The sequence below is a fragment of the Stegostoma tigrinum genome, chromosome 35, assembly GCF_030684315.1.
Source record: "Stegostoma tigrinum isolate sSteTig4 chromosome 35, sSteTig4.hap1, whole genome shotgun sequence".
Classification (NCBI taxonomy): Eukaryota; Metazoa; Chordata; class Chondrichthyes; order Orectolobiformes; family Stegostomatidae; genus Stegostoma; species Stegostoma tigrinum.
Genome location: NC_081388.1, coordinates 2,984,443 through 3,006,659, shown reverse-complemented (window position 1 = coordinate 3,006,659; position 22,217 = coordinate 2,984,443). Strand labels below are relative to the sequence as shown.

General features: G+C 45.0%; 1 long non-coding RNA gene across 1 annotated transcript; it reads right to left on the bottom strand.

The window, feature by feature from the left end:
- Positions 1-3,009: 3,009 nt before the first annotated feature.
- LOC125447588 (uncharacterized) lies at positions 3,010-19,144 on the bottom strand. Its single transcript, XR_007246573.1, has 2 exons — positions 18,876-19,144; positions 3,010-3,301 (listed from the first exon to the last, which is right to left on the bottom strand). It is a non-coding gene; the product is annotated as an uncharacterized LOC125447588 (long non-coding RNA).
- Between the last annotated feature and the right edge of the window lie 3,073 nt (positions 19,145-22,217).

The window sequence follows — 22,217 nt, the reverse complement described above, 5'->3', positions numbered from 1 at the left end:
TGGAGGTAGATATAGGGGAGATGTCAGAGGTAGGTTCTTTACACAGAGTGTGGTAGGGGCGTGGAATGCATTGCCTTAGAGGGCAGTGGAGTCATCCTCATTGGGGCATTTAAGCGCTTATTAGATAGACATATGGATGGTAGTATAAGGTAGGGTTGGAGGTTAGATAGACTTTAGGTTTAGGATAAAAGTCTGGCACAACAGAGAGAGCCAAAGGGCCTGTACTGTGCTGTACTGTTCTATGTTCTAATGGTCAATGGCTATTTTCAGGCTGGTGGAAGGTCCTTCGTAGAGTTGTCCAGGGGCCATTGTTGAGAACTTTGTTTTTCCTGAGATATACTACCGATCTAGATCTTGGTGGGCTGGGAACAATGTCAAAGTATTTAGATGATACACTTTGTGGAAAGATTGTAAACTGTGAGGAGCATAGTGTAGAACTTCAGGAGGCCATAGACAAGTAGATGGAATCAGCTGAGTTTCATTGCAGTGAAGTGTGAAGTGATGCATTTTGGTGGGAAGAACATTTAAAACAATGATTAGTTTATGCAGTTCTAACAAGATGATAGGGCCTAGTTGTATAAGTTTGAGTAGAAATATCAGTAAGTAAAGCAAACAGTTTCCTGGGTCTTTATTAATAGGATATAGAACATAAGGTGATATTTAAATTATACAAGATGCTTATTAGACATCGGCTGGAGGGTTGCATACAGTTCCGGGTGCCATATTACAGAAAGGTTACCTACACAATGGAGAGAGTACTGAAGTGGTTTATAAGTTCTAGGTATGAGGAACTTCAGTCACAAAAATAGATTGAAGAAGTTAGTGCTGTTCTCTTGGAAAAGAGAAGGCTGAGAGGAGATCTGACAGAGGCTTTCAAGTTCATGAACTGGATAGAGTAGATCGGGCGAGACTGTTCCCACTCATAAAAGGGACAAGATGAAGAGGCTATATACTGCAAGTGATCTGCAAAAGAAGAAAGCATGGAGTGAGGAAAATCTTTTTCACATGGCAAGTAGTTAGGAAATGGAATGCACTGCCTGGAAATGTGGTGGAGACAAGTTTAATTGAGGCATTCAAGAGGACATTGGATGATTATTCTAATACTCAAGGGTATGAGGAAAACACAGGATGCAGGTGATAATGTTCATTTAATGTGTGCCAGTGCAGGCACAGTGGACTGATTCCCTCTGTAACATTTCTGTGATTCTGTGAATAATTGGTTGCGAGTTGTTTTCAGTGGGGCAAGAACAAGACTTGGCTGGATAGGTGGAACCAAAGGCTGGTGGGGAAAACGATGGCTGGCCGATTGGCTATTTTAAAAGAGGAGGTGGTTTGGGCACAGTGAAGGCACATTCCATCTAAAGGAAAAGGGAGTTCAAAAGGAAGGGGCAAAACAAATTAGAGCAGTAGGATTATGAGAAAAAGGCTGACATAAAAAGAAATCCCAGTCTTCAATATGCATGTCAATATTAAAAATTAAATGGAGGAATAGGACCAATTAGAGACAAGAATGTGGATTTTCACCTGAAGGCATGAGGCCTGGCTGAGGCGTTAAATTAGTACCCTGCATTTATCTTTACCTACAAGGTAGAGGCTGTGGTAACAAAAGATAAGTGGTGGCAGAGGATTAATCAGTCAGGCAGGAGATTGGCTGCCAAGAGCCCCTCCGCCTATGCCTCTCACCAATGCACCTACTGCGAGTCCTCCACAATTGCTCTGAGTAAACAGTGTCTCCCTGGCTTGATGCTGAGGGTGAGAGCATGTGATTGACTGGTGTCTCTTGCTGATTGAACTTCCACCCACAGGATCTCAATTCCAGGGCAAGAGCTGCCAGTGGTCTCGTCACTTCCTGATGGGAATGTGACTGCAGTGACCTTTTTCAGAAGAGGAGGATTGGGTCTGTTGCCAGGTCTCTAGCCAACAAGCAAGACCCTGGACACCGCAACAACATTCCAGCCATTGATTCTGTGTCTGAATTGGGAAGTCATTGGCAAATTAGAGGATCATGAATGATGGGAAGTAGCTGTAGCACACTCACAATTCAAAGTTCTTCCAGATTAAATTGATGTAGGCGCATTAGTGGGTACCAGTCATTGAGGTTATTGTATTCTACCGTGCAAAGCATTCCATAAAACATGCAGAGAACAGAAACATGTCAAGAGACAAGATGAACACTAAGGCCTCAACACTATGTATTGTGTAAGAGAAGTAGAAAACACTATTAATGAGAAACATACCAATAAAGATATGTTAAACACAAATAATGCTGGAGAAATTCTACAGTTCTGGTAGCATCTGTGGAGAGAAAAACAAAGTTAACATTTCAAGCACAGCGTGACTCAGTTCTGAAATGTTTCTGAGGGAGTTTTGAAGAAGAGTCATTCTACACTCAAAATGTTAATTCTGTTTAGCCCTCCACAAACGTTGCTGAGTTTCTCCAGCATTTTCTGTGTTTGTTTCAGATTTCTAACATCTGTGGTATTTTGGTTTTAAGCAAGATATGTAGATGCAGGAGATAGAGAGCGAGGGAGAGATTAGAGATAATGGGAACTGCAGATGCTGGAGAATCCGAGATAACAAGATGTGGAGCTGGCTGAACACAGCAGGCCAAGCAGCATCTTAGGAGCACAAAAGCTGACATTGCCATGGTGTAATGGTGAGCATGCTGGTTTTTGAGGGACAGTTTAGCCTTGTTGGCAAATTAAACAATTCCATGACCTCATATATTCAAGATTAACCAGTTTTCTAATTAAGTCATTGTGCCTTAAATTTCAAATCTTGTCAATAAAATGAGCTAGAGGAGAAATCTCATGGCACAGTGATAGTGTCGTCTTTGGTGCCCTGTCTTACTAAAGTCCTTTTCCACACGGGTTAATCTGTATTTCCTGAAGTGGATTCCTCTTGCACTTCACTTTTCATTCTCCCCAGCATTCTCCCAAGTCTTATTCTACCCAGACAGGTTATTTTCAGGCACAGAGACCTTGAGTAGGAATTGCTCATTGATATGAATCAGTGCAATGTGTTTTATTGAGGAGCTTAGACCGTGATTGAGAATGTGGTTCTACAACTCCAGGATTTTTCTCGCCTGAACAATCAAAAGACATCCAGTGTACAAAGGTTTGCTTGGAGAGAGATTGGAGGTCGCAGGCTAGAATAGGAATCTATCACTACAAGATCTTCCACTGCATCATTTTGCAACAATCCAAAATGCCAGGACATTGCAATGGGAAAAGCACCTCTTCTGGTCCACAAAAGCCAGCACGACATCTTGTTCCGGGCTTGTTGCACTTTCCCAGGTAAGCTGAAATACAAATTAGGTGACAAGTTATTGGACGGCCCTGTAGTCATGGGTGGGCAAACAATGAGAAAACATGAAACTGGGTCAGTCAGTGTCACTTTGACAATCTCTTTCTACACAGGAAGCTATGCAATGTTCACAGTCTGGCACTTTGTCCAAAGAAGTTCCATGGAACAACAAGAAGGAAGCACTTGCATTTGTGGAAACATGGAAAGGTTAAAGCACAGAAATGTGTCTGTTCTGGCTGAGTAAATGAGCTCTAATCTATTTTCCAGCACCTGCTCAAAGCAGGCCCCAGTGCTTCATGTGTGGATCCACGTTTTTTTTTAACTGGCTTGAAGGATTCCGCATCAACTGCCAGAACTAGACAGTGAATTCCAGGAATCAACTAGCCTCTGGATGAAAAATATTTTCCCCATGTCCCCTCTAATCCTTCAACTGTTCACGTCAAACTTTGTCTTCAGGCAATTGACCTCTGCTGGAGAAAACTGGTCTCTTCAACCACTCTATCCAAGCCCCTCATTATATTACTAAATTTCTGAGGAAGGGTCTGGGCCTGAATCGTGAACTTTACTGCTCCTCCGATGCTGCTTTGCCCGCTGTGTTCATCCAGCTCTACACCTTGTTATCTCAGATTCTCCAGCATCTGCAGTTCCTGCTATCTCTGAAGACCGAATAGAATCAGTTTTCCTGACTACCATTGAGATTAAGACTTCCACAATTCAAAGGAGTCGAGAGCAAGCAGAGAAACCCTTGGGAACGACATTCCAAAAACTATGGTGTTACAGAGTTATTTTATACCAAGTCCACTGATGATAGCGGAATGTTTTCGTTTTTATAAACTGGTACAGCACGAAGGAGAGTTCATAGAATCCCTACAATGTGGAAACAGGCCCATAGGCCCAACAAGCCCACCCTGACCCTCAGAGAATCCCACCCAGACCGCCACTCTGGAAACCCACCTAATCTACACATCCCTGAACACTGTCGGCATTACATTTAGCATTACTAATCCAGCCTAGCCTGCACATCTTTGGACTGTGGGAGGAAACCAGAGTGCCTGAAGGAAACCCACACAGAAATGGGGAGAATGAGCAAACTCCACACAGACAGTTGCCTGAGGGTGGAATTGATCCCAGGTCCCTGGCACTGTGTGGCAGCAGTGCTCACCAGTGAACCACCGTGCCGAGTCCATTGCCCAATTTGTGGCCATCTTAAACGGGTTAGTGGGACATTGTGAATTTGGAGGTTCCTCTACAATGCCTTGCCGGAACGTTTAGTTTGTGGCCTCTGACACAAAGCCAACCAATCAAATCTACTATCAAGGAGTGACCTGGATTTCAACAGCTTTTGAAATTGCTACCTCAATGGAGTTGACTGCCAATAAAACAACATTTTAAATTAGCTATGTATGGGCACATAGAGTGGGGCAAGTTCAGCAGAGCTCGGCACCAATCTTGGAATGTTCCCAATATAGCATGAGTGGGCACAAGAAATCAACGTGTTGGACTCGAGAAGTCCTGTGTAGCAGGTGTAAGTGAACAGGTCATATTGCTTGAAATTCCCGGGGACAACCCAAACAAGAGAAAGGGGAATCTAAAGGAGACAATTCAGAGGACAAGGAGTAAGGGACATGCTGCCAGCCATTGAACAAATTGGGAGTCAGTGAACCAGAAGGCCCAGAGTCAGCACAGCTTCGGCTAAACATCCTGTCAAATTGGAGTGAATCTGATCATTTCTGGGTTTTTCCCACAATAGAAGGTAAGACAGTAAAGGTGGAAGTGGCTGCAGGGCCTGTGGTGTCTCTGATTCCTGAATCAATAGTGAAAGGCACTGCCATTGAAACCTGCCAAGATCACACCGCGGGCATACACAGAACAAGTGGTGCCACTGAAGGGCTACAAACTACTAAAAGTTCAGCTAAGGGACCAGTGCACTGAACTGCCTCTGTGTGAAGTGAAAAGTGGCTCCCCTGTATTGCTCCAACACTCCTGGTTACAGAGATTAAAGCAAAACGGGGATGTTTATAAGAGGCTGACAGACTCATAAACGTGTTTGCAACAGGTTTTGAACAGGTATGAAGATGTCTTCAAGGGAGCCCTGGGGGAAATAAAAGGAGTAAAAGTTAAAATTTGGTCAAAGCAAGACGCCTGTCCAAGGAGGCTGAAGGCGTACCTAGTACTAAATACCATCCAGCCAAAAATGGAGGTGGAGCTGGTACAGCTGGTGAACCTGGGGGCATTGGAACCAGTCACCTCCAGTGAACGAGTCACTCCAATCTTAGAAACAAATAGCAAAGCGAGGATTTGTGATGATTTTAAGGACACAGTCAACCCTGTCCTGAGTGCAGATCACCTGTTTCACTTATAGGAGGCCAAACCAGTGGATTGGTTTGGAGGGGAAAGAAATTCTCAAAAAATGGACGGGTTGGGCATCATGAGGAGGCCCAGCCATTGCTGAATATAGTGACACACCGATTCATAGATTTACATAATGTAGAAAAAGCCTTTCAGCCCATCGAGTCTACACCAATGTAACTACCATTTAAAGTGCACTCAGGCCAACTTCCTGTACTTGTCCCATATCCTGAAATATTATGCTATTTTAAATATTCATCCAAATATTGTTTAAAGGTTGTAAGGTTTCCAGCGTCCACTACCTTCCCAGGCAGTGCATTCCAGATTCTAACTACCCACTGAGTAAAAATATTCATTCCCAATTCTTCTCTGAATTTCCTATCTTTTACCTTAAAACTATGGCCCCTTGTGATTGACCCTCAAACAAGGGGGAGAACTGTTCTATGTTCACCCTGTCCATATCCCTCAATCTTATAAGCCTCAACTATGTTCCCCCTCTGACTTCTCTGCTCGAAAGAAAACAACCAAAGCCTATCTAGTCCCTACTTATAGATCAATTCCTGCATCCCGGGCAACATCCTGGTGAACCTCCTCTGTACCCTGTCTAGTGCGATCACATCCTTCCTGTAACAAGGTGACCAGAACTGTACATAGTACTCCAGTTAAGGCCTGGCCAATGCTCTGCATAACTCCAACACGGCATCCTTGCTCTTAAGCTCTATGCCTTGACGAATGAAACCAAGTGGCCCATATGCTTTCTTAACTATCCTATTTAACTTCAGGGATCTGGGAATAATTAACTCAAGATCCTTCTGCCCGTCTATGCTACCCAGTGTCCTGCTAATCATTAAATACTCACTCATCTTGTTTCTTATTCCTAAGTGCATCACCTTGCACTTATTAGGGTTAAATATGATCTACCACTGGTCTGCCCATCTGACTAACAAATTCACATATTCTCAAAATTTACAAACATCTTCCTCACTATTAACCACTCCATCAATCTTGGTGTCATGTGTAAACTTGCTTGACATTTCCCGTACATTTTCATCTATATCATTTATGTATACAACAAATAATTAGAGTCCCAGTACTGATCCTTTTTGTACACTGTTGGCCTCCAGTCACTCAACAGCCTTCTGCCCACTACCCTTTGTGTCCTACTACGCAGCCAGTTTCTGATCCAGGTCACATTTTCAAAATAAGTTGAACAAATGTGTTCGATGTAACTACTGTCTGACAAAGCCATGGTGATTATCTTTGATTAACCTATGCCTTTCCAAGTGGATATTAATTTGCTCCTTTAGAATTTTCTCTAATAGTTTCCTTACCACTGACCTGAGACTCTACTCTGTAATTTTGTGGTTCATCACTACCACTCTTCTTAAAAAATGGAGGCATATTTGCCATCATCCAGCCTTCTGGCATTTCTCTATAGCCAGAGAGGAATTAAAAACTTATGCCAAAGTCCCTGCAAACTCCTGCCTCACCTCCCACTGTAGACGAGGATGTAATTCATCTGGGCCAGGGGATTTGTCTGTTATTATTCCCAACAGAACTTCCAATACCTCACTATTTTCTATGTCAAACTGTGCACGTTCCTCTCAATCCTTTTCCTGAATTCCGCACCTGCATTCTCCTTTTCCAGAGTGAAGACCAAGAGTGATTCAATGTCTTGCAGCTTCACACATAAGTTGCCCCTTGATCCCCAATGGGTGCTATTCTTTCCCTGGTTAACCTCTTCCCTTTAATGTATTTCTAAAATACCTTGGGACTCTTCCTAATCCTGTTCAAAAGTCCTTACTTTTGCTCTTCTAATTGCTTTCTTAAGTTGCCTCCTGCACTTCCTATAATCCTCCAGGGTCACAGCTGAATTGCTTCCTTTGTATGTATCAAAAACCCTCCTGGTCTTCTTTATCCGGTCTTGAATTTTCCCGGACATCCAAAATTTTTTGAACTTATTGTTCCTACTGTTCCCTCTAAAGGATAAGTGTTGGACCTATAGTCTCTCCAGCTCTTTTTTGAATTCCCCCCAAGTGTTCTGCAGTAGACATACCCAAAAGGAGCTGATCCCAGTCTACAGTGGCCACATCCTACTTTATTCTAATAAAGTCTGCCTTCCCCTTCTCCAAAACCATCTTTTGCTGGTCACCTTTTTCCTTGTCCATGATAAATTTAAACCGTACTCTATTCTGGTTGCTATCACCTAACTGTTCCCCTATAGCCACATCGAACACCTACCCAGATCCTTTCCCCAGAACCTGATCCAGTACTGCACCGTCCCTTGTTGGGCCTTCGAAGAAGTGATACAAAAATCTCCCTGAATACATTTCAAGAAATCACCCTTTCTAAACCCTTTAACATTATGACTATCCCAATTTATGTTGGGAAATTTGAAATCTGCTAGTATGAATATTCAATTTTTACTCACACACCTTTGTGAACTGTCTATATATTTGCTCCTCTATTTCCCACAAACCCTTTGTGGGCCTATAATACACTCTCGGTAAAGATTAGATTAGATTACCTACAGTGTGGAAACAGATCCTTCAGCCCAACAAGTCCACACTGCCCCTTAAAGCATTCCACCCAAACACATTTCCATTCCCCTATAACCCACATACTCCTGAACACTACGGGCAATTTAGCATGGCCAATCCACCTAGTCTGCACAACCCCGCACTGTGGGAGGAAACCGGAGCACCCAGAGGAAACCCACGGAGACACGGGGAGAATGTGCAAACTCCACACAGACAGTCACCCGAGGCTGGAATCGAACCCGGGTCCCTGGTGCTGTGAGGCTGCAGTGCTAACCACTGAGCTGCCATGCCACCCAAAGTAGCTGTCCCCTTATCTTTCCTCAGCTCTGCTCGCAAAGCCTCATTTGAGGACCCTACCAAGGTAGTATCTCTCCTTCTGGCAGCAATTGACTACTTAATTAATAGTATGACAGCACATCTCTTTTTCCATCCTCTGTCTCACCCAAAGATCCAATAGAATGTTTAGTTGCCAGTCTAGCCTCTTCCCTCAACCTTGTTTCTGTGATGACAACAATATCATACACCCATGTGTTAATCTTTAACTCATCAGATGTACATATCGCATTTCCAGCATTAAAACAAAGACCATCCAGCTTTGCCTTACTGTCTTGACACTCAACATAGCTGAACTCACAATGACTTGGTTCCTTTGCTATAGCATGATGTGTCTCTGTTTCATCAGTATTCTGTGCTGTCTCTACCAGACTAAATCAAACTCCTCCCAACAGCACTAGCAAGCCTATCTGAAAGGATGTTAGTCCCAATGTGGTTCAGCTGAAGACCTTCCTGTTTGTACATGTCCCACTTTCCCTAAAATGGTCCGAGTGGTCCAGGAATCCAAAACCCTCCCCTCTTGCACCAGCCACTGAGGCACTCATTCGTCTGGCCTCTTCACCTATTTCTATATTCGCTAGCACGTGGCACTAGGAGTAATCCAGAGATTACAGCCATTGAGGTATGCTTTTTAATCAACTGCGAAACTTCCTGAATTCTTCTCCTGAACACAAGACCTTATTCCTAGCTTTGTCAATACCATTGGTAGCAACATGCATAGTGACCTTTAACTCATCACTCTCCCCTTTCAGGATGTCATGTAGCTGTTAAGTGACATCAGTGACCCTGGCACCCGACAGGGAACACACCATCCTGGAGTCACATCTTCAGCTGCAGAAACACCAGTCTGTTCCCCTAACTGAAGAATCTCCTTGCTCTTCTTTTTCCTCAACCCCAGTGAAGTCAAGCCAATTCTGGTGCCAAAAGCTTGTCTTTAGCTACATTCCTCCAAGGAAGCAACACCCTCATCCACTTCCAAAATAGAGTCCCAGTTAGTGAGTGGGATCCCAGGGCACTCTTGCACTACCTACCTGTTCCTTTGTACTGTTGGGTGGTCTCCCTTTCCTTTCTTTCCCCTAGTCCATCAAGCTGCAACATAACCACTTCTGTAAACATGCTATCCATGTATGTCTCAGCCTGGCGGCCGGGCCATAGTATCTCCGAACGCTGTTCAAGCTCTGAAGGCCGGAACTCCAACTTCCGCAGCTGGGAGCGCTTCCTGTGTTCATTCGGGACACTGGCAGCATCCAGAGCTCCCCTGATATGACAAGCTGCACTTTCCACTCAGCTGGCCTCTCCTGTCACATCCTAAATTTATAATTAGGGAACTGTTTCGCTTGAAGCGACTGCGTTTTGACATTATGTCAGTGCTGGCTCTATTCCAGAGGGCTATGGATCAAATCCTGAGTGAATTGCCAGGTGTCCAGCGTTATTGGGACAATATTTTGTTTACTGGATCCTCTGAAGAAGCACATTTGTAAAACCTAGAAGAAACCCTAAAAAGGTTTCTAGATTACAGCCTACAAGTAAAAAGGGAGAAATGTGAGTTTCTTAAAGACCCCATGAAGTACCTGTGCTATGTAAATCAATAGAACTACACAAGGCACCCAAGAAATGGAGGCTATCAGGAAGGCCCCAGGGCCAGAGAATATACCTCATGTGAGATCACTCTTGGGTTTTGTAAATTACTGTGGCAAGTTTATGCTTGATCTGATAGTTGTGAAAAACCACTGTACAGGTTGCTAGGAAAAGAATGGCCATGAAAATGGACCCAGGAATGTGAGGAAGCTTACTGGGAGGTGAAGCAAGCTTTAAAAAAGTTGGAACTGTTGGTTGAGTGGTCAGCTCAGCTCCCTCACAGCACCAGGGACATGAGTTCGATTCTACCCTCGCATGACTGTCTGTGCGGAGTTTGCACATTCTCCCGTTGTCTGCGTGGGTTTCCTTCAGGTGCTCCGGTTTCCTCCCGCAGTCCAAAGATGTGCAGACTAGGCAGATTGGCCATGCTAAATTTCCCGTAATGTTCAGGAATGTGTAGATTAGGTGTGTCTTATGGGATGGTTCTGGGTGGGATGCTCTGTGGAGTGGTGTGGACTTGTTGAGCCAAAGGGCCTGTCTCCACACTGTAAGAATTTGATTCGATGACAATGAGCCAAAGTTGTCGTTACAGTTAGCATATGACACCCCATCTTATGGAGTTAGCGCTGTACTGTCACATATCTAACCGAATGGAGAAGAAAGATCCATCATGTTCACATTGAGTCACTAATAAAGCTGGAGTGGAAGGATAAAGGATTGGGTGTCATTTCTGGCATTAAGAAGTCGTCCCATTTACTTTACACCAGGCACCTCGTGCTGCAGATAGACTGCCACCATTTTGACCTGCACATGGGGATACTATCGCTGGTGATAGCATGCCTATAGAGATGAAACTGGCTCTGTCAGCCAGTGCATAGGAAATCAGGCACATTTAGGCAGAGAATCATGGCAATGCAGATGTTTTGTCAAGGTTATAACTTCAAGAAATAAGGATGGAACGGGAACCTGAGAGTCATGTACTTCTCCCAGGAAGACAAGGTACTGGTGTCAGTGAGCCAGGGGCAGACTGCTACCCAGAATGACCCAGTTTTGAGCTTAGTGATGAATTTATACCGGAGAGGAAGAACTTGTCATAGAAACTGCCCAGAATTACTCCCTTACCTGCCCAGAAGGTGGGTCTGGCCCATATCAGACTGGTGTTTAACATGGTCAATGTGAATTGTTATCCCTCCCCCAGTAAGAGGAAAGGCAAAGGGACCAATACACCAAGGTCATCCCAGCAGTGTGCAGACGAAAGAAGTAGCCATGAGCGATTTTTGGTGGCCGATTGTGGACTCTCAGATTGAGGAGAAAGTGGGACCCTGCACATTCTGCACATTAGTAAGGAAGGCACTGCCACTGTTGCCCTTTCACCCATGGGAATGGCCTCAATCAGCAGATTCACATCAGTTTCCAGCCAGGGCCGGCTTTACGAAGGGAGGAGACAGCAGCATTACAGGGCAACAACAGCCAATCAGAGAGAGATGTATCTGCGGAACAACAGGACCTTCTGGAAGCCTGGGAGACTGAATTGGAAAATGTTCCTGAGGCAAGGAGATGATCTTATCGGAACTGCCATCCTCCTAAGTGACCGATTATGTCAATGTAAACTACAGAAAGGGTGTTTTCTTTCTCCCTGTTACTTTTGTAAATATTCTTGATGTTGTAAATATGTCAGCTACAATGCCTGTATATTAATATTAGCATTGAAATAAAGGGGCAGTGGTGTTATGCGTGTCATTGGGAGTGTGTTCCCCATTTAAGAGGGGTGTCAAGTGACTTGGAGTTGGAAGCTTGGGGAGGGTAGTCTAAAACTGACTGTAGAGCTGAGAGAATGCAAAATAAAGTGTTCCTTGTTCAAGTACCCTCTGTCTACCTTGTATTCTATTTATGGATCTAGTGAACAACAAAACACAATAGACACTCTTACTAATACTGTCGTGGGTAAATGTGTCTGTGGCAGGCAAACTGGGGACAATAGTATGTTTTTCCCTCTTGTCGATTCACGTACCACCTGCTGCAGGCCCAGTCTAACAGCTATGTCCTTTAGGGCCAGACCGGGTCAGTCAGTAGTCATGCTGCCAAGCCACTGTTCGTGGTGGACATTGAAATCCCCCACTCTGCTACATCCTCAGCCCTTGCTACTCTCAGTACTTTCTCCAGGTGCTGTTCAGAATGGAGGAGTACCGATTTGTCAACGGGGGGAGGACAGTTCATGGTAATTAGCAGGAGGTTTCCTTGTCCTTGTTTGGGGGTCTCGTGTCAATGTTGAGGACTCCAGGGTCAATTCCATTGCAAGTGTATATGACTGTGCCACCATGTCTGCTGGTTCTGTCCTGCCAACAGGTTAGGACATATCAGGGATATTGATGGTGGCATTTGGGATTATTAATCCAGAAACCTAGGGTAATATTTTGGGGGCAAAAACAAAGTTGCTGGAAAAACTCAGCAGGTCTGGCAGCATCTGTGAAGGAGAAAACAGAGTTAACATTCTGGGTCCGGTGACCCTTCCTCAGAACTGATGATGGCTAGGGAAACGTCAGTTTATATGCACAAAATAGGGAGGTGGGTGGGGTAGGGAGTAAACTATAGGATAGAGCCCAAAGAGGGAGAAAGACAGTTGGACAGACAAAGGAGTTGCTAACGATCAGGCTGGGAGGATGAACAGTTGTTAATGGGGACTGTTGCTGACTGACAACAGGGGCTGTGTACTGGCAGGTTATGTGGTAACAAGGCCTGGTGGGTAGGGTGGGGGGTTGGGACATGGGAGAGTTTAGGCCCTAAAATTATTGAACTCAGTATTGAGTCCAGAGAGCTGTAGGGCTCCGAAGCGGAAAATGAGATGTTGTTCTTCCAGCTTGTGTTGGGCTTCGCTGGAACACTGCAGCAAGCCAGAGACAGAGATGTTGGCCAGGGAGCAGGGTGGTGCATTGAAGTGGCAGGCAACAGGTAGTTCAGGGTCTTTTTTGCGAGCAGAACATAGATGTTCTGTGAAGCGGTCGCCAAGTCTATGCTTCGTTTCCCCAATGTAGAGGAGACCACATTGTGAGCAGCAAATGCAGTAGGCCAGATTCTGGCAAGTGCAGGTGAAGTGCTACTTCACTTGGGAAGGTATGTGTGGGCCCTTGGATTCTGAGTCGAGAGAGGAAGTAAATGGACAGGTGTTGCACCTACGCTGGTTACAGGGAAAGGTGCCGCAGGGATTTGGGGAGGTGTTGGGGGTGAAGGAAGTGTGGACCATGGTGTCCTGGAGGGAACAGTCACTGTGGAAGGAGGACACGGGAGGGGAGGGGATGGTGTGCCTGGTGGTGGCATCTTGCTGGAGGTGGCAGAAATGGAGTCTGATGATCTTCTGGATGTGGATGCCGGTGGGATGGTAGGTGAGGATAAGGGGAAGCCTATCCCTGCTGTGGGAAGGAAGAGGCGGGGTGAGGGCAGAAGTGCAGGAGATGGTTCGGACCTGGTTGAGAGCCCTGTCGACAACGAAGGTGGGGAATCCTCGGTTGAGGAAGAAGGTGGACACTTTGGAGGCTCCCTTGTCGAAGCTGGCCTCATCTGAACATATGCAATGGAGATGGAGGAACTGAGAGAATGGGATTGAGTCTTTATAGGAAGTGGGGTGTGACAATGCATAGCCCAGGTAGCTGTGGAGTCAGTGGGTTTGTAATGGACATTAGTGGCCAGTCTATCCACAGAAATGGAAACAGGAAGGGAAGGGAGGAGTCAGAGATAGACCAGGTGAAAGTGAGGGCAGGTTGAAAATTAGAGTCGAAATTGATGAAGTTTTCCAATTCCAGATAAGAGAGAGAAGCAACACTGATGATATCATTGATGTATCGGAGGAAGAGTTGTGGGTTGGGGCAGGAATAGGATTGGAATAAGGAATGTTCCACATACCCCACAAAGAGACAGACATAACTAGAGCCCATGTGCATACCCGTGGCCACCGCTTTAACCTGAAGAAAATGAAAAGAGTTGAAATAGAATTTGTTGAGGGTGAGAGTGCGCTTGGCCAAGCAGAGGAGCGTGGTGGTGGGTGGGGATGGTTCAGGTCTTTGCTCCAGGAAGAAGCAGAGAGCCCTAAGACCCTCCTGGTGGGGAATAGAAAGTAAAGGGATTGCACGTCCATGGTAAAGGGGAGGTGGCTGGAGCCGGTAAACTGGAAGTTTTGAAACCGGCGTAAGACGTCAGAGGAATCACTGATGTACGTGGGCAGGGATTGGAGCAGGGGGAAGAAAATTGAGTCAGTGTAGGAAGAGATGAGTTCTGTGAGGCATGAGCAGGCTGAAACAATAGCTCTGCCCAGACAGTCCTGTTTGTGGATTTTTGGCAGGAGGTAGAAACAAGCTGTACGGGGTTGAGGGACTCTTAGCTTGGAAGCAGAGTCTGGGAGATCACCAGATGAAACCGTAGTGGATACAGCGGCCTGATGTGTCATGGTGGAGTCATGGCCCAGGGGAAGGTAGAAGAAGGTATCTGAGAGTTGGAGCTCAGTTTCTGCGAGGTAGAGATCAGTACACCAGTCTACAACAGCACCACCCTTATCGGCAGGCTTAATGACAAAGTCAGTGTTCGCTCTGAGTGCACAGAGTGCAGTCAGTTCAGAGGGAGATAGGTTGGGTATTTTGGGGACCTGGGACTAAGGCAAATGATGGAATTTGAATTCAGTAAAAATCTGGAATTAAGAAACTAATGATGACCGTGAAACTGTTATCGATTGTTGGGAACAAATAAACATACTGGCTCCAATAATATCCTTCAGCCCTTGTAAGGTCTGGCCTAAATGTGACTCCAGATCCACAGCAACATGATGTACTCTGCACTGCTGTCTGGGCAATTCGGGATGGGTAATGAATGCTAGCCCACCCAATGATGCCTGCATTCCATGAATGAATAAATTATCCATGCAGCTCTCTGCCTTGTGGATATACAACAGTGACTCCAGCCAAGGTTTAGATTCCAAAATCTGCAGTTTGAGCTTGTGCAGCCTGTGATGTGTTAGGGCGGTATGGTGACTTAGTCATTAGCATTACTGCCTCACGATGCCAGTGGCCTGGGTTCGATTCCACCTTTTGGGTGACTGTCTGTGTGGAGTTTCACATTCTCCCCATTTCTCCGTGGTTTCTCTCTGGCCACTCTAGTTTCCTCCCACAATCAAAGGATGTCCATGTTATGTGCATTGGCTGTGGGGAATGCAGGGTTAAAGGAATAGAGTAGGAGGTGTGACTGTGTGGGATGCTCTTCAGAAGGTCAGTGTGGGCTCAATGGACTGAATATTCTGCTTCCACGCTGTAGGGATTCTATGTGTTCATGTGGATGTATGATGCCGTCATGACTTTACAATAGCATGGGAGGTACCATCCCCCTGGCTGAACTGACCTTACACTGGATAACTTCAAAGATCAAATATTACAATTAGAATACACTGCTACCCAGCAATTAGCTTGATCCCCTGTACCAAAGTCAGAATTTACCATGGGAGACTGAGAATGATAGAAGAAAATGAAGCAGCTCCTTCCCCCTTTGCCGAACTCCCTGTAAATTACCAAATCCTCACTTGGCATTCACGGCAGACAAGGCAGCAGTGAAGGAGGTCTCTATTTATGCTTGCTGAAAATGACTAAGATAATTAAAAATAAATCAAACCAACCACAGATTACTTCTGAGCTTGTATACCCCTGAATTAAGACTACAATGTAACTTTACTCCTCTTTATTAAATGTATAGTGCTTAGGTAATTGCTAAGTTAAGGAATAACTAGAATTAGATAGTAAAGACCCCTTAAGACGCTCACATTCACCAGCTCAGGGTGCAATTGAGGACATTTAAAAGTGCCCTTCAGGCAATTGTAAAACCTTCCTGAATTAGCTAAGGTACCTTGAGAAAGAAACAGCATGAACATATGAAATACGAGTAGAGGTAAATCATCTGGCCCCTTGAACCTGCTCTGCCCATTCAGTAACATCAAGGTTGATCTGTTTATGTTGTGAACTCCATATTCCCATATACCCCAATATATCCAAGAGTGATAACCTTTGAGTCCCCTGCCGAACAAGAATCCATCCATCTCTGCCTTAAAAAATATTCAATGACCCTGCCTCCATTACCTTCTGAGACAGAGATCCAAAGTCACAAAGCCTAAAGGATGACAGCTATTGTTAAAAGTGTGTGTTCTCTTTGTTTACTTTGCTATAAATACAAAATAGAGTGTTTCTGCAAATGCAAATTCACCCCATAGATGTGTGTGTGTGTGTGTGTGTGTGTGTGTGTGTGTGTGTGTGTGTGTGTGTGTGTGTGTGTGTGTGTGTATCCTGAAGAAGGAGCAAGTCTCCGAAAGCTTGTGTTTTCAACTAAACCTGTTGGACTATAACCTGCTGCAGTGTGATTTCTGTCCCTGAATTACCACATATTTCACAAATGATCCCTTTCCCCTTCTGTGCAATCTAAAACCCTCTGTACTTCTCCAGTTATGGAGCTTGTGAGATGGTCCTGGTGCAAAAACTCCCATTAAATGCCCCCATTCTCATCTACTGGTACCAGCAGCACAAGAACTGGGATCTACTTCTCCCACCCAAGGCAGGGGAATGAAAGGTAATCAGGGAAGTCGGAAATGTGGATTTTTGACTACAATCAAGTCAGTCGTGTTCTTGTTAAATGGTGAAGCAGGATTGAGGGACTGAGTGGCCCATTTCTGCTTCTTGTTCCTATGTTCCTAATGCAAGACACATAGCAGCCAACAGTGGAGTCTACAATACTCCATTTTAGACCAGAGACAAAGATTTAGGTAGAAACCTTGCCAGCTTCACCAGGCACTGAAGGTTTTGTCAGTCACAGACTGTTTCTGAAGTGTTTACACAATTTGGTAGGAAGCATTAGCATTGATTTGCTCACACAATTAACAAGCATGATTTGGCAGGCTGGGGTGTTTTTGCCCTGGGCGCCTGACAGAACGATGTTGGCCCAAGACATTGGTACAATTCCCAACCCTTCATTGAGTAGCACTGAATATTTCTCACACTGGGAATAAGTCGATCGCGTATTCATTTAAAGTTTCATTCAAAACACAAATCATCAACAATGCAGCTATCCCACCATGGTGTGTGCCAGCAACCCCAGACTTGTTCACTCAACTCCTGACTGAACCAAATTGACAGTCACTTGCTTCCAAGACCATGGCAACTTTCATATAGATGATGGGAACTGCAGGTGCTAGAGAATCTGAGATAACAAAGTGTGGAGCTAGATGAACACAGCAGGCCAAGCAGCATCTCGGGGTCATGCTGGGCTGGTTTTGTGATGCAGTGGGGGGAGGAGAACTTATATTCCGCTTGTGAACCCTGCCGCCCAATGGTATCAATGTGGGCTTCACAAGCTTCAAAATCTCTCCTTCCCCCACTGCATCCCAAAACCAGCCCAGCTTGACCACTTCCCCCCACTGCATCCCAAACCCCCACTGCATCCCAAAACCAGCTCAGCCTGTCTCCACTTCCCTAACCTGTTCTTCCTCTCACCCATCCCTTCCTCCCACCCCAAGCTGCACCTCCATCTCCTACCTACTAACCTCATCCCACCTCCTTGACCTGTCCGTCTTCCCTGGACTGACCTATCCCCTCCCTACCTCCCCACCTATACTCTCCTCTCCACCTATCTTCTTTACTCTCCATCTTTGGTCCGCCTCCCCCTCTCTCCCTATTTATTCCAGTTCCCTCTCCCCATCCCCCTCTCTGATGAAGGGTCTAGGCCCGAAACATCAGCTTTTGTGCTCCTGAGATGCTGCTTGGCCTGCTGTGTTCATCCAGCTCCACACTTTGATGATTTTCATAGTGCCTGATCTCTGTGCAGTCTGCTGTATTCATTAAATCAGATCACTTCAGCTATGACGGTGTAGTGGTAATGTCACTTGGCTAGAAATGAAGGAGGTTAATGATCTGGCGACATAGGCTCAAACTCCACCATGGCAGTTCATGGAATTTAAATTCATTTTAACAAAATCTGGAATTGAATGCTAGTTTCATGACAAATATTAATGACTGTTTAAAAACCACATCTGCTTCACCAATTCCCTTTAAGGAAGAAAATGTACTGTCTTCACCCAGTCTGGTCTACACTTGACTCCAGAGCCACACTAATCTGGTTGACTCTGAGCTGTTCTCTGAAATGGCACAGCAAGACAGCCCTTTCAAGGACAACTAAGGTTAGACAAAAAATGTCCTTAACAGTGTTGCCAACATTCTCCTTTTCTTAAAAAAAAGGCTTAAAATTACATCAAGCTGTTTAAAATGTCTTTAATTCCTCGTGCTTTGAAAATCTGATGCACATATGTAGATTAGTTAGGTAAATATTTACAATATCTTTCAGAATTCACCTCCCCTAAATCTGTGAAACTGGACAGAAGAGTGTAAAGTAAAAGCATTAAAGGAATTTCAGAATCAGTCCACATTTACACTTTGCAGCAGGGAGAAGAGAGGAGTTCTCCCATACATTAGTGCTGTGTACAAGCTGAATCAGTGCATAACTGCGACATAGTACTCCGACTTATTACAAGCAAGGAATCTGCCTTTTCTTACTGCTTTAGTTGAACAACTCAAATTCATTCCATCTCCATGCTGAACTACCAGTAAACAAAAGTATACGGTGCTGGTTCCAATTATATTCTTTTGTCTTTGTCAGAATCTCAGAATCAGCTTCAGTCAGGCATCAAAGGATACTAATCAGAATTAACTCAAAAGCTGTCTACAAACAGGCTGGCAAGATACCGCAAGAATGTACCTGAGAAATGTCCCCGGAAGCCCCCTTGAGCAGGAATACACTGAATAAGCAGCAAGACACCAATAACCATTAACATTTCCTTCTTCATCTTCTGCAAGGAATTTCACAGGATTGGGTTAAGATGATAGGACTGGAAAAGTTCCTGAAGCAGATGCGAAGTGTTTGCTGCCCTTCTAATTGTGCAAAGGGAGCAAATCTCTGCTCAGAATTTACCCAAGGCTTAATGTGTTTCCTTTTTGTGTGACAGTGAATCCCGTTTACAGCTTGACTCAGTTGACACTCCTCCAGATTTTAAGTCACATGGTTCAATATTTTGGCCTCTCTACAAGTCTCAGCACGTTCTGACTACTGTGCTGAATTCAAATAGAACATGTAGTTCATGAATGTGGTCTACGGTCATATCAATCCCAGGCTGGAGTTGGCAGCCACTGATGTCAGTTCAAACATTTCAGTTAATGAAATACACTTGTAATGAAACTATAGTGGTGCATGTGAGAGATCATTGTGATCTGAGACATGGTGCAGGAGGGAGTGCTGCTGGTTGTGTGGGGAGTGTAAACATTCACAACGGCTGAGCTGAGACTCATTTGGACTGAGACCTATATCCTGGAGTTTGCAGGGGAGTTTAACTGCCTGGTAGGAGAGGCTTAAAGTAAATTGGCAGAAGAGTTGTTATACACTGTAAGGATATCTTATTCCTAAGTGTGACAGTAATCAATAGGATGAGCACAGTTATTCAAGAAACAAAGGTCCACATTTACAGAGCAGATATCCTCCATACTCCCAGCCTGTCATTGGTACCTGCATGGACCATGACAACTGGATCCTTCTGCCTCACTCCAGGTTCCTTTCCAGCACTGAGTAGTTGCTCAGAACACTGGCACCAAACAGGTAATATAGGCACCTGGACTCATGCAGTTTGCTGCCAAGAGTGATGTCAACCTCGTTCACAATATCTTTGCTTGTGACCACCACACTCCTTTTTACTACCTCTCATGAGTGACTTCCTGCACCGTGGTGTCATACTCAGTTAACTCGTCCTCTGTCTCCCCACAGCCCTCTCCCTTACCCAGATAAGCAGAAATAGCCTTCAATGTGGTGGAAAATTGCAAAGGCTGAGGGTCTTGCATTCCTGTCCCCTGGTCTCCTCACCTCCCTAATTCACAGTCATGCTCTCTTGTCCTTTAACACTGACAGCATCAGATGACCCAACTGTGTCTGACACCTGGCTCAAATGTTTCAGGGAACATAACCCCCCTCTGATGTGTCACAGTATCTGTACTTCAGCTTCCAGCTCATAAGCTCTGAGCTGAAGCTGCTTGAACTTCAAACACATACCACAAACAGGTTTGATCCAAACCATACAAACATTCATGAACTCTCAAATGCTGCAACTGTGGCACGATACTTGTACTGCCACTCAGCAGTGTTAGGCCCAAAAATGATATCTGCAAACCAAATCATTAAAGGTTAATTGTTAAGGGTTAATCAGACGAGCCAACAAGCAAAGTGGACTTCACAAGCTTCAAAGTCTCCCCACCCACCTTCTCAATCCAATACCAACCAATCTCGTCCCCGCCTCCTTGACCTGTCCGTCTTTTCTCCCACCCATGTGCTCCCCCCGCCTCACTGACCAACCCCCACTTCCCCCACTTCCTACCTGCTAGCCTCATCCCCACCTCCTTGACCTGTTCATCTTCCCTCCCACTTGCCCGGCCTCCCTCCCCACCGACCAATTCCTATCCCAACTCCCTACCTACACTCACCTTTACTGGCTTCATCCCCACCTCTTTAGCCTGTCTGTCTTCTCTCCACGTATCTGCTCCACCAACCACCTTTCGACATCACCTCCCCCTCTCTCTCTATTTATTTCAGAGCACCCTTCCTCTCCCCCTTTCTGAAGAAGGGCCTAGACCTGAAACGTCTGCTTTCCTGCTCCTTTGTTGCTTGGCCTGCTGTGTTCCTCCAGCTTGACACCTTGTTATGTCAGAATCCAGCATCAGTAGTTCCTACTATCTCTTAGTAGAGAGCAGTGTGTTTTGGCTGACAATGACACTGACTTGAATTGGGAACAGGCTCTTTGTAGTTACATCTGGATTCTGTTGTGACCACCAAGCACAAAGAAATGATTGGGAAAAGTACCCCGAATGGCAATACAGCATGGAATGTCAGATTCAGAGTAGTATTAATATGAGGAGTCTTTCACCATCCAACTGGGGCTCATGGGACCAGTGCCATAGAATCTGAGATCACATTCTAAATGCCAGCTGCTGCCCATGACCCCAGTGTGAAAACAAGTCAATACAATTCATTAGCTTGTATTTGCATAAAGTAGTTTCAGTTAATAGGTTCACTGATTAGCTCATACTTATAAGTTGATTACGCCAATAAACAGGGTGGCATGGAGGTCCAGTGGTTAGCACTGCTGCCTCATAGCGCCAGGGACCCAGGTTTGTTTCCACCTTTGGTGACTGTCTGTGTGGAGCTCTCCCAATGTCCGCATGGGTTTTCTCCAGGTGTTCCAGGTTCCTTCCTTAGTCCAAAGACGTGCATGTTTAGTGGATTGGCCATACTAAGTTGCCTGTAGTGTCCACGGATGTGCAGATTAAGTGGTTTAGCCATGGCAAATGCAGAGTTACAGGGATAGCGTGGGATGTTCTTCTGAGCGGAGGTGTGGTGTCAATGGGCTGAATGGCCTGCTTCCAAACTATGAAATACCCCTATACTTCTGTGAAATATGCTATGTTTAGAAGTGCACATGTATTCAGAAGATTAAGATGCATGTCACTTGGCTGCTTGGATTCAGAATCGGCTTGCCCATAGAAGGCAGAAAGGATGTTGGAAGAGTGTTTTTCAGGTTGGGCGTCTGTAACGAGTAGAGTTCCATAGGTTTCCATACTGGGATTTCGCTGTTCATGACATATGTAAATGACTTGGATGAAAATGTGGGTGGGTGGATTAGTAAGTTTGCAGATGACACAAAGGTTGATGGTGTTGTGGATAGAGTAAAAGGTTGTCAAATGATACAGCAGGATATAGATCAATTGTAGATATGTGCAGAGAAATGGCAAGTAGAGTTTAATCCAGGCAAATGTGAGGTGTAGCATTTTTCGAGATCAAATGTTAAGGAAAAATATGCAGAAAATGGCAGTATCCTGGACAGCATTCATTTACAAGGGAATCTTGGTGTTCAAGTCCATAGCTCCCTGAAAGTGATCATGCAAGTAGATAAGGTGATAAAGAAGGCATATGACACCCTCGCCTTTATTTGTTGGGGAATTCAGTACAATAGTCACAATGTCATGTTGCAGCTTTATAAGACTTTGTTTGGACTGCAATTAG